We start from the raw sequence: 12,219 nt of genomic DNA on the forward strand, positions 1-12,219 counted from the left end.
GAGGGAAACGTTAAGACTAGGGAGCTGAGTTGTAGCTTAGAAAGTTCCTGGCAATCAGGAGATGTGCTATCCTGATGCCTGGATCTAGAGTACAGGCAGACAGGACAAAAGTGATCCCAGCACCTTTGCAACTCCCCCCCCACCAACCTCCTCTGCTTTGTAGAAAACAACTAGTTTACTAGTTTACTACTATTTATTAATTTGGGCTCCCAGATCTCCAGGTCCTCAGTACCAGTAGCAGAGAAATAGGGCCTTTCTTTTTGTTTTTGTTTTTGTTTTTGTTTTTGTTTTGTTTTGTTTTTGAGACAGGGTTTCTCTGTGTAGCCCTGTCTGTCCTGGAACCCCTTTCTAAAGAAGATGGTGCTCCAGTTACTCCGAACCTTTCCCACTGAGCTCTTCTCAAGTGAGATTCCCCTGGAGCTGAGCCACATGCAGATTACAAGGGAGTCCTGCTCCTGGCCTAAGGCTTTAGGTAAAAAAACGAAACACATTACATGCCATAATTGAGAGTTTATGGGCACCTTAACAAGCCGGACTCTAAGACCCAAAGCAAAGAGCCGTTGGGTAAAACCATAAACACTAGCATACACAGTCCATAGCACTGGTTTGGGGTTCTTTTTAGCTTATGGTGTGAGTTCCCTTGTCTTCCCTTTCTTTTTGTTGAGGAAAACTAGAGAACAGAGAAGTGCAGAGACTTAGCAATGGTGACACAGCCAACACCAGGACCCAGTTGTCCATCTATTGAATCTGAATTCTTGCCCATCACATGATTCTCTCCTAAAGTAACCCTCAATTATTTACAACAAAGAAGGAAGCAAACAGCATGCTCTGTTGAAATACAGGCAGGTGCTCTTTGATTTGGGGCTTGTGTCCAGATTCCCTGCTGCAAGGCACACAGGCTGTAAGTTTCAAGTTCATTTACTACTTTGAAAGTTCATCATAAAGCTCAAACATTGGAAGTTGGGGACTGTCCGTGTTACAGGCTTACAATACAGCTTGATGGAATTCTGCCAAGTGGTTACCCTAGTTAGCTACTGCCTAAGAGAACGTCTGTCCCAGGGGGTGGCCTTCCTGGCCACCCACTGTCCAAAGAGAACTATGTTAGTGTTTATTGTTATCAGTTAGTTTTTGTATGGTTTGTACCTTTCTATGAGTGGAATCCCAAAGCACACAGCACTTCTTGCCTGGGTTTTCTTCCCCTTTAGTCACCCACCTGCTGAGTGTGGCAGCCATCATTCTCTTCTCCTTTATCTGTTTCTGTAGGACTTTCTACCTCTATTATCTTGGGTCTTTTCATGGGAAAAAAAAGGATGAAAATAAGCCAAAGCAGGACTTTATAAATGGCTTACCATTAAGACTGGTTTTTATATTTTTCAATGGTTAAAATAAATCAAAAGAAGAAGAATATTTTGTGATATGGCAATTATATAGAACCAAATTTTATTGTCCATAAATAGAATTTCAGGGGTATAACCATGCTTGTTGGCTTATGTACTGCCCCTGGCTGTATTCACATAGCTGCAGAGATAGCTTATGGTGGTAAGGGTTGTATGTGCCCAAAGTCCCTTAAAATAATGTTTAGTGGTCAGCCTTTTATGGAAAAAGAAACTTTATCAAACCCTGCTTACTAGTGTTCTGTCCTATGAATTAACTGTAAGATAGCATCCATTCACTTGTCGATTGCCATTTAAGCTATGTCTAAAAGAAAACTTCTAGGATTTGAATGTGTGCCTTTAAATTCATGTGTTGAGTGGTTAGACAAATGGTTTAGTGGCTAAGAGTACATAGTGGCCTTGCAGAGGACCTGAGCTCAAATTCCAGTACCCACACTGGGCAGCTCACCGGTACCTCCAAATACGGAAAAATAAACTGCTTTTGATTTCTGTGGGGACGCTCACACATGTGTACCTACCTACACACAAACACACAGACATGCATGCAATTCAAAATAGAAGACATAATTTGTTAAGAAAATCGTGTGTTGAAATTTGATTGCCATTGATTCAGTAGCAAACAAATGGGAAGTATGACAGAAATTTATGCTGATGGCACGTGGAGGTGACTTTTAGGAAGTAACTTCAGTAAGATGAGGTGTCACATAGGGGTGGCCTCCGTGGTGAGAGGCCTTGATACGGAGACTTGAGCTAGCTTCAGCTCACCATGTAAGTTCCTCCACCACGTTAAAATGCAGGGGATAGACTCTTACCAGAGGCCAACCCAATGCACTTAGACTCCCTAGCCACTGGCTGACCAAAATACACTTTCTCAATTATGGAGTGTGTGGTATAGCAAAGAAAATGGGCTGAGGTGGAGGGTACAATAAGCCCTTTTTTTGCACACATATTTGCACATATTTTTAGTACATATGTACACATTTTGTTTGATATAGTAAAATGTGAAGCTGCTGCCTTACAGAATGAATATTCATGTTTTTCAAAGTGGATGCACAAGTTCATGTTGTCACCCATAATGTAGCCAGCGACTTAGTCATGCATGAAGGGAACAAACCTGGCGTCAATTTCTAATTAACATTACTTCATCGGTTTATCTACCTTTATATTAGTAACATGCAATCTTATTGGCTATAGCTTTATGAAACACCTTAAAATTTTTTGTTATCTTATTCTTAGCTCTTTGCATTTCTACATAAATTCTATAAATAAGTAAATCTTCAAATAAATTTTTGTGCATTTTTTTCTAGTCCTTACTACCAAAAAAAAAAAAAAATGTGGAGATACATGTCCATCTGTTTATTCTGTAGTTTTCTGAGAATAAGCTTTGAATATCTTTCCCGATGTCTAATGACTTTGATGCTCTGTTGAGTTACATCTCTGCATGGATTCTTCTGCTAGCCAAGAAGCTAAATTAATTGGCCTGGATTGACTTTAAAACATAACTTCTGTCAGGCAGTGGTGGCGCATGCCTTTAATTCCAGCACTTGGGAGGCAGAGGCAGGTGGATTTCTGAGTTCGAGGCCACTCTGGTCTACAGAGTGAGTTCCAGGACAGCCAGGGCTATACAGAGAAACCTTGTCTTGAAAAACAAAAACAAACAAACCCAAACCAAAACAAAACAAAACTCATAACTTCTTCAAGTCTTCATCAAATGTCTCTCTTCTGAGATTCTTCTTTCTACCTGCCACATCCCAATTATATTTAAAATTCCAAAAAGCATCACATCCCTTGCTTGAAATTACCTTAAACACATGAACTCCTGCAATCATACCCTAATGCTCCTCACTCCCACCCCCACTGCCACCCCACCCCCTGCAGGGGACTGATACCTGTTATCTGTGATGTCACACAGTGGTCTTCTGATGCTTTTGCATCTGATGCATCTCTTAGGAGTCAATCACTAAGGATATTTTCTTTTTTTTCTCTTTAAAGATTTATTTATTTTTATTTATATGAGTACACAGTAGCTGTCTTCAGACATACCCAGAAGAGGGCATCCATTGCAGATGGTTGTGAGCCACCATGTGGTTGCTGGGACTTGAACTCAGAACCTCTGAAAGAGCAGTCAGTGCTCTTAACAGCTGAGCCATCTCTTCAGCCCCACTAAGAACATTTTCAATGGAGATACATGGTCTTTGATGTCTCATCTCCCCAAAATATGCTACACAGTCCCTGAGGATGGGTGGGAGGATATTATTTTTCACTTTAAGTATTTCTCAGGCATCTTTGGAGAGTAAGCAGCTCTGAAAGGATTTCATGCTGACTCCTTCTTTGGCTGAATTCTAAATTCATTTCTCTGAAGAGTCTAACTGGAGATTGATGCAAACCTCTCAGCAGTCTTGTATTCCTTCTGTAACCGACCCATCGATCATACACACAATAATCAATGCATTTAGAGTATTTTAATGTTTTTAAACTAAGTGTTTCAGTGAATCAAGAGAATTAAATATACATTCTCTTTTCTATCTTTTTTAGAGGATAAAGTAGGCAGCTAGTTCAAAAAGAGCATTGAGAAGAAGAAAAAAAATCCGCTATCATTTGGCCTTTTTTTTTTTTCTTTTCACTCACTAAACCCCACTGAATGAGACCTTGAAATGCTGTAAGATGCAAATCTGTTATCCGCAGTTTGCAGTTGTTGACATGCAAGACCCCATGTGCATTCATAAGCCAGTTTTCCAAGTGCCAAACAACATTGGGGGGGGGCTCATAAATAGCAGCGGTTGTCTGTGTGACCCAAATAATGTTTCCTCAATCGGAAAGCACTGGGATGTAACCAGGAGAGTTTAGAAAGAAGAAAAGCAAAGATATAGAAAGAAGAAAGAGAGAAATGGCCAGACCGGGGCTGGAGCTGGCAGGGATGGTTGGGATCAGGCCAAGGAGAGAGAATAAAAATTAGAAAGATTGAGTCTTTGACAAAGGAGACTTCATGGAAAGAGTCTATACAAGAATCAATTGGGGCTTATGTTTTGTTCAGAAAAAATCACCCCACAACAGCCAGCCTGATCCCTCCAAATGCTGCTCGCAGCTGCTTGCTGAGATAAGGAAGAGGCGCTTCACAGCCTATTACTAATCGCATTGGGGCATTTCAAGTTAGATTGGACGAGACTTTTTTTCTTTCTTTCATAACATTTATTTTTAAGTTCAAAGCAAGTGCTTGTTATATATGTGAACGATCCTGTTGAATCTAAAATACAAAACAGAGGGAGAGGAGGGAGGAAGCTGCTTGAGGCAAGGGATGGGAGGGAACTGGAGCAGAATTATGCTTCTTTCCAGAAGAACCCAGTCATTAATACTGGAATTCCTATAAACAACCAGAATGTCCCAGATAATACCCACATGAGGGTGGAGGCGGCTGCCAAGGCTGCCAGCCCTCTGGACTGGGGGAATGCAGTTTAATGATCAGTAATATAATGGACTGCTGTAGGCTGTCACAAAAAGGAGGGTTCCCAGTGGAGAGGACTCACTCGTATGGAGCAACTTGATTCCTTCAGCCAGCAATGCTGAGCTTCCAGTCAATATACTTCTCCGTGGAACACCACTAGGAAAGTGATTCAGGGGTGCCAGGGACAATCTACCATTGATGACAATGAGACCCTGATACAAAGACATCCTAGTATATCCCAAAGTTCTTGTAGTATTCTTTAACTTTTGTTTTTTTTTTTTTCTTTTTTTAAATTAAACTGGCTTTGGACTCAAAATACTCTCCCATCCTCACATTAGATAAATATGCAGGTAGCCAGCAGCATTTTATCATTTTTAATTTTTAATTAACATAGCAACTGTACATATTTATAGGGAATAATGTGAAATTTCATTAATATACACAGCATGCAATAATCAGATCATGGTAGTTTGTGTTTCTATCACTTTAAATCGTTATCATTATTTATATCAAGGACTTTCAAAACCTTCTCTACCTGTCATTTGAAAATATTTAATTAGTTATTATGTGAATAAAATTTGTGGAAAAAAAAACACACCTTCCATTGAACCTTTTGTAAAGCTGGTTAAATTGTTAGAATTTTGGTGACTGTAGAGAGGTTGGGATGTTGAAAGTTCAAAACAAATTATTTTGGGTCAACTTTAGCCCCAGGTAGCTGTTTATAACCTCTTCTGTAGGTGACCATTAGGTAAATCCTTTGGAATGCAGGAACAGAAGCCACATTTCCACTAACCAAACAGCTTAGAATATCACCAGAGAGCATCTGAGGCTTCCAGCTGAGGTCTTTGCCCAGACCACCCACTTGGCTTGAACCACCCACATAATTGTGCTGGTTGGTTTTGCTCAACTTGACACAAACCTAGCTGCATCCCAGAGGAGGGAATCCGAACTGAGAATATGCCTCCCTAAGGTTGGCCTGTAGTCAAGTTGTGGAAGTATTGCCCTGATTAATGATTGATGAGGGAGGGCCCAGACAATGTCGGAGATACCATCCCTGGGACTGTGGTCCTCACTGGGTTAAGAACAAAGCAGGCTGAAAAGGCCAGTCAGCAGTATTCCTCCGGAACCTTGGCATGAGTTCCGGTCTCCAGGTTCCTGCTTTGAGTTCCTGCCCCGCCTCTCCTCAGTGATGGACTGTTGCATAAAACTGTAAGCTGAAATAAACCCAAGCCTCCCATGGTTACATTGGGAATGGTGTTTTGTCACAGCACCAGGAAAGGAACTAAGATAGAAACATGCCCACCAGTGTATGTTAAAAGTGCTTTGGTTTGTGACTTCCTCTGCTTTGTTCCTTGAAAAACCTTCATTGAACTGTCATTACATTGCATTGTGGAATTTAGGCAGAGTCTGTGTTCCTGGGGGCATGGTCACTCACTCCTGTTTGGCTCCAGAGTAAACTATTTCTCGTTTCCATTGAGACACGAGTTGTGTTTTTAAGTTGACAGTTGTCAGACGCACACTGCTATCTCGTAGAGTGCCCATGGTCCTGCTAGCTATCCAGGTACATTTTGCTTATGAGAAAATGTATTTTTCTTTCTGAACATGATTTATTTCGCGTAGCATAATGGTTCCAATTACATTGATGCAAATGACAAACTTTCATTCCTTCATGGGGGAGTATTCCACTGTGTTTATGGCACATTTTATTATCCATTTATCCATTCTTCCATTGATGGACACCTAAGTTGGCTCTGTCATATAGCTATTGTGGACAGTGATGCAGTGAATGTGAATTCCTCCAGACATACAGATTATATTTCCTCTGGCTGTGTATCAGAAGTGTGATCACTGGTCATTTGGCAACTCTATTTCAAGGTTTCTTTTTAAAGGCACTTCATACTGCTTCCCACACGGCTATCCTAACTTATATTCTAAGCAGCCATGTCTGAGCATCCTCCTTCTCCTCATCCTTACCAGTGCTTGCTGTTTTTGTCTTGGAAAAAGTCATTCAGGCTGGGTGAAGTGGTATTTCACTACAGTTGTAGTTGTAATGTCTACACTAGGTTGCAGTATGATCATGTTCCTGAACTTCTTGCCATTGGGAATCTTCTGGGTCTTTCGCTCATTTGCAGACTAGAGTATGTGCCTTTAGTGAGTTGTTTCTTTGGAATCTGAATGTCCATTCCTTGTTAGGTAGATGGTTTGCTATTATTTTACAAAGTCTGTTGGCTTTCTCTGTATTCTGAGGCGGATTTTCTTTGCTGTACAGTAGACTTGGTTAAATTTGCTCCTTCTTGCCTGTGTTTTTGGATCATGTGTGCCTGGGAAGAACTGCCCGAATTTTGACAAGCTATCCAGAAATTGTGGCACATGAAAAGGGGGCACATTGAATGGTTTACTTTTACACTAGGAGTACAGGCAGAGAGCTGAGACTCTGAGGTAATCTGATGTAGAGAGAAGCCTTGTGTGACTTAGATATCATCTGGAGAGTCTATCCTAAGTCAACAGCTAAGGTTAAAATTAACTGGAATTTCCAGTTGATACCTGGAGAAGCACAGAGTGGGTATAGAGGTAGAGAAAACCCCGCCACCCTACACATTTCTTATCAGGAGCACTGTGGGCCTCAGGTTTCATAGGAAATGAGCAAGCATGGCCTGTGGACCTCAGTAGCTCCCTGAGTCAGAGACTTTAACACCACCATCTCAGGAAGAGACAGGTTAAAGAGAAGAAGAAGGAACCCTAGGCTTACTCTGAGTTAATAGGCCACTGGTCTGGGAGTCAAAGCACAGCCTCTCCTACTCCAATGTGAAGGCTTCTTCAAAACTTTGTGTGCACCTGGTAGGGAATCATGCCCAGGTTTTCTTATTCCTACTGGGATGGCCTGTGATCTACAGTGGGCTTCACAGAAAGGCAGGACCCACACAGAGGCAGGGCCTTGCTTATTTATATAATCTGGGATGGTACTTATTCTCTGGAGGGGAAGCCTGTAGACCTTTACACTTTATATATTTCAGAGCAGAAGGCTTCTGGATTAAGGGGAATACTTTTACAGCCCTGGGATTTGCTTTACAGGACAAAAAAACTACTGCATATCAAAGGCCCTGGCAAGTACCCATTTAATAGTGCAATCTCTCCCTGTAGAATGATCAGAAGAAAGGATGTATAGACACTTAATGTCCTTCTAGGGGTTCACTATATCTGAAAGTCTCAATTACAGCCAAGAATCCCTGTATTGTTCAGCAAAAGCTCTAGACCAGAAGGTTTCAAAAGCACAGTTGAGTCTTTTTCTGTCACTCGCTAGCAATGTGGCCTTTTGCCAGTTACCTAGACTGTTTGTGTGCCAGTTACTGCATCTTTAATATGTAGCTAATAATCCTTGCCTTACATTGTTTAAACACGGCAGTGGCTTCTAATTGCAAGGAATTATTCAAATGTAAGTAATTGCTATCATTAACATTATTAGAATCAGAACAACGTGAAGGAAGAGATAACTAGATGGGACACAAGCCAATCCAGGCATCAAGTAAACTGGGCATGCGTGAGCTGATCAGCTGAGCTCTTTGTTCCATGCCCTCCATGTCCAAGTGGAAACATGACAGCAAGATTTCTCCAAGTCCCTCTGGGCTTATGAATTTGAATTTCTGTCACCGAACAATCCCTCTTGGCATATGTGGCAGCCCAACTAAAGTGCCTTTGCTGGACCTGTGGCATGAATGCATTTTATATCCCTTTATTTTTAGCTCTGGTGGTGTTTCTGATGTGTTGCCTTCCATAGATGCACATGTTAGGAGGCGTTTTTGTATCCTGGGCCTGGCTGTCTAATTAAAAGAACACCCTGAGGAACTGGGGCAGGACTCAATTGCAGAGTGCATGCTTAGCATGCATGGGGTCCTGGGTCCCATCTCTAGCACTGCATAAAATAGTAGAAGAGTATGCTAAGCATGTATTCATTTCTGTAGCCTCTGTTTTAGCCACTCAATGCATGTGCTTATGTTGGGGAAAGTAGAGATGTCATCCTCAAAGATGGCACACTATTTAGAGGCAGGGAGAGGGATGCAACTTCTGCCCCGTTGATAATTTAAGAGATGTAGGATCTTGAGCCTCCTGTGAAGAAGGCATAGACTGATAGCACCTCACTCACCTACTCCCCTTTATCTTATTTAATCTCTCCTAGTTTGAGGCCGAGTTTGCAATTACAACATTTTTTGTTGTTGTTAAATCACATTCCCCGGCTGGCAGCCTTAACCAGTTACCTGTGGTTTGAACCCACTTGATGAGCTCAGCAGAATGATTCAATGTTTGCAGTGTGTTAACTTCAAAGGCAACAAACCCAATATCTACTTTCAAACATGATTTAAGTGAGTGTCACGTGATATAGTGCCTCTGGAGACCCACATTAGAACCTGTAGTCTAGACTGATGTGAATCTTTTCTGTCAATATTTTGCACCAAGTGGTCAATGGGGATCCAATTCTTCTCCCTTGTTGCCGCCATTCAGTGGTCAATGTTCTGTCTTATCTATGCAGAGTGACTTTATAAGGAGTTCAAAAGTCTTAATCAAATACAGCAAATGAGTTAAGGAAGACAGTGATAAAGTAAGTACACTGCCTCCCAGTACTTCCTCCATAGAACCAATGTAACAACCTTATTTTTAAATGAATAGATCCAAACTGGGCCTAGTTGTGTGTGTGTGTGTGTGTGTGTGTGTGTGTGTGTGTGTGTACCTGTAGTCCTGGCTTCTGACTTCTTGGAGGCTGAGAAGGGAGGTCTGCTTGAGCCCAGAAGTTCAAGGCTAGCCTGGCCAATATAGCAAGGCTTCACCTCAAGGAAAAAAGTTACAGTCATAACTAAGACATGGAAGTGTTTGCAAAGCCATCAAAGGCACTGCTGAAGATACCTGAGTAAAGCTTAAAGAACAGCCTGGGTGGGATTCCAGAACTGGCCCCAGCATTAGCAAGGCAGTTGTCGTCCTCCAGCCAGCAGGTAAGGTTACTCTCTCCCACTCTCATTGTGCCTCACTGGTTCCATTCCAAGAATCCCAGGAAAACAGGTTAACGTTTCAGATGACCAAAACTGGGGTCAGCCCTACACTTCTGCGGGGCCCATGGTCAAGAATTTCTGTCTATAAAATGAAGATTAAACTAGTCAAGCTAGAAGGAAAGATGGCAACAATGGAATCTTTGAGAGATTTATTTGGTATAAAATGCTTTGCCCAGATGGAAGCATTAATCACACTCACATGGTAATTATCCAAACCCTCCCTCCACTTCCCTTGCCTTGAATTTTCTCAAGATGCCCTGAGTTCCAGGCAAGTGGATAGAATTGCCTGCAGCTTGGCACATGAGAAGGGTAGTCCTAGACCCATGCTGGGTGCGGCTGCCTTCTTGGTGATGTTAACCAGAGTTGGCTGCTGGGATCTTAGAGGATCAAAAGGAATTTCTGAAAATTGTACATGAGCCCAGAAGAAAGCCCATAAAAATCACTTCCTTGTGTCTGTGGGTTCCACCCATTAATAGCCTGCCAAGCCCAAATACCTGGAAGGAAGCAGGGTGCGGAGAGAAAGGAGAAGCTGACCGGGGATGAAAAATGAATCAGTTGCCCAATTTTGGATTCATCAGCACATATCTAGGGCCACCGGGCACACCCTTCCTGCATCTAATATGATATGCATGTGAGCTTGAGGAGAGACTTCAACAATCTCCTATGGATGGAAAGACAAAATGGAGACATGGGATGAACCTGGAGGACTCTGGTTCTGTTTGTACCTCAGGGAGGAGTTATCTCACATACTCACTTGGTCCCTTGTCCTTTTCCGGCGAGAGCTGTATTTACATTGCTTTTCTTTTGCCTCCATAAATATCAAGACTGAGGACAAACAGTGCACAATGGCTTCCTGTCCCTCCTCGGCTGGCCTCATCAAACAATCAGAAACAAGCATTCCTTTGTGCCAAGCTGAATCTAGTTACGAAGTCACCTGTTTCCACTTCAGTTCCATCAAGGTGCAGGCTAGTTCCTGGCAGGTTAAGCCTTTGGCTCCACGATGCCTATAGGTTTGCAACAGTCATGTGCACCACCAGCATGACTCTCTTGCCCACCTAAACCATTCCTGCCAGGAATTAGACAGAGAGGCCAGTCTCAGCCCCACCATATCTGTAGCTCATGCCCACCACTTCACTTCAAGCCTCCAGCCCTGGCCTGCCTGTCCCAGCACTTCTCTTGGTATGATATCATGATGTTTGTGAGTTCTCCTAATATAATATTGCTTCACCATGGTGCTTCCCACCCATGAATGACTCCCGGGAGAGCCGCTCACAACCCATGTTTTAATTACTAACACCATTCTGTTAGCTTCTGTGACCAAGTGTCCAAGAGGACAACTTAAAAGGATGAAAGTTATTTTGATTCATGTCTTTAGTAGAGTGAGTCTGTGGTTGAGTCTGGACCTCATATATTTGGGCAAACCATTATGGCGGTGAAAAAAAAAAATCTAACAGGAGACAGCTGCCATTCATCTCATGTCAGACAGAAAGCAGAGAGTGAGACAGGAAGGGGCCAGAGGCAAGGTATTCTCAGGATCTTACTCACTTCCTCCTCTTTGGCCTTACCTCCTAAAGCTTCTAGATCCTTCCAAACTAGTGATGATGGCTGAGGATACAGCATGAAATACAGGGGCTTATGAGGGACCTTTCACACCTAACCCATAATGTCAATAGATGATGGCCGTATGAGTGATCTTGCATCTGAGAAAGCTCGCACACAACCTTATAAACCCTCAGTCCCATTCTTTGCTCTCAGTGCAGCTGGGCAGCCGACATGATGACCATGGAGACCATGTCACGTGGGCCGAAACCTGTGCAGGTACGTGGTTCTAGCAGTGTTTTACACATGAGCTCTCGATGCAGTATCCATCCACAGTCTGGTTTTTCCATCTTTGCCAGGTGAGTAACATCACATCCTGAGTGACCACCATAAGAATTGAGGCCTACCGGGTGGGCTATTCCAGACACGCTTAACGATTGCCTGTTCCCTGGATTCATCAAATAATGGAATGAACGCATAAAAGCAGTGTCATTGGAAGTGAGTTTGTAGGATACCAGGGTAATTTCTTACAATTGTCTCTGTGAATTATGTCCTGAATTGGAACAAATGCTTAATAAATGTTATTCATCATCGTCATCATCAGGGTCTGGTATTTCCATTTGGAAATGAAGCTTTTACCATTAAAGTTTAGATGTTCATGGGTATCATTATTGTTTAACATTCTGGGAACTCCAGACAATGCACTCAGACAGGCAATAATAGGGACTTCATGTGCCAGGTATCAGCTTTGTGCTTTACAAGGCCTGTTTCTTTAATCCCCACACGATCCCTGTAAAGTAGGAAT

The sequence above is a fragment of the Mastomys coucha genome, unplaced genomic scaffold, assembly GCF_008632895.1.
Source record: "Mastomys coucha isolate ucsf_1 unplaced genomic scaffold, UCSF_Mcou_1 pScaffold5, whole genome shotgun sequence".
In the NCBI taxonomy this organism is placed as follows: Eukaryota; Metazoa; Chordata; class Mammalia; order Rodentia; family Muridae; genus Mastomys; species Mastomys coucha.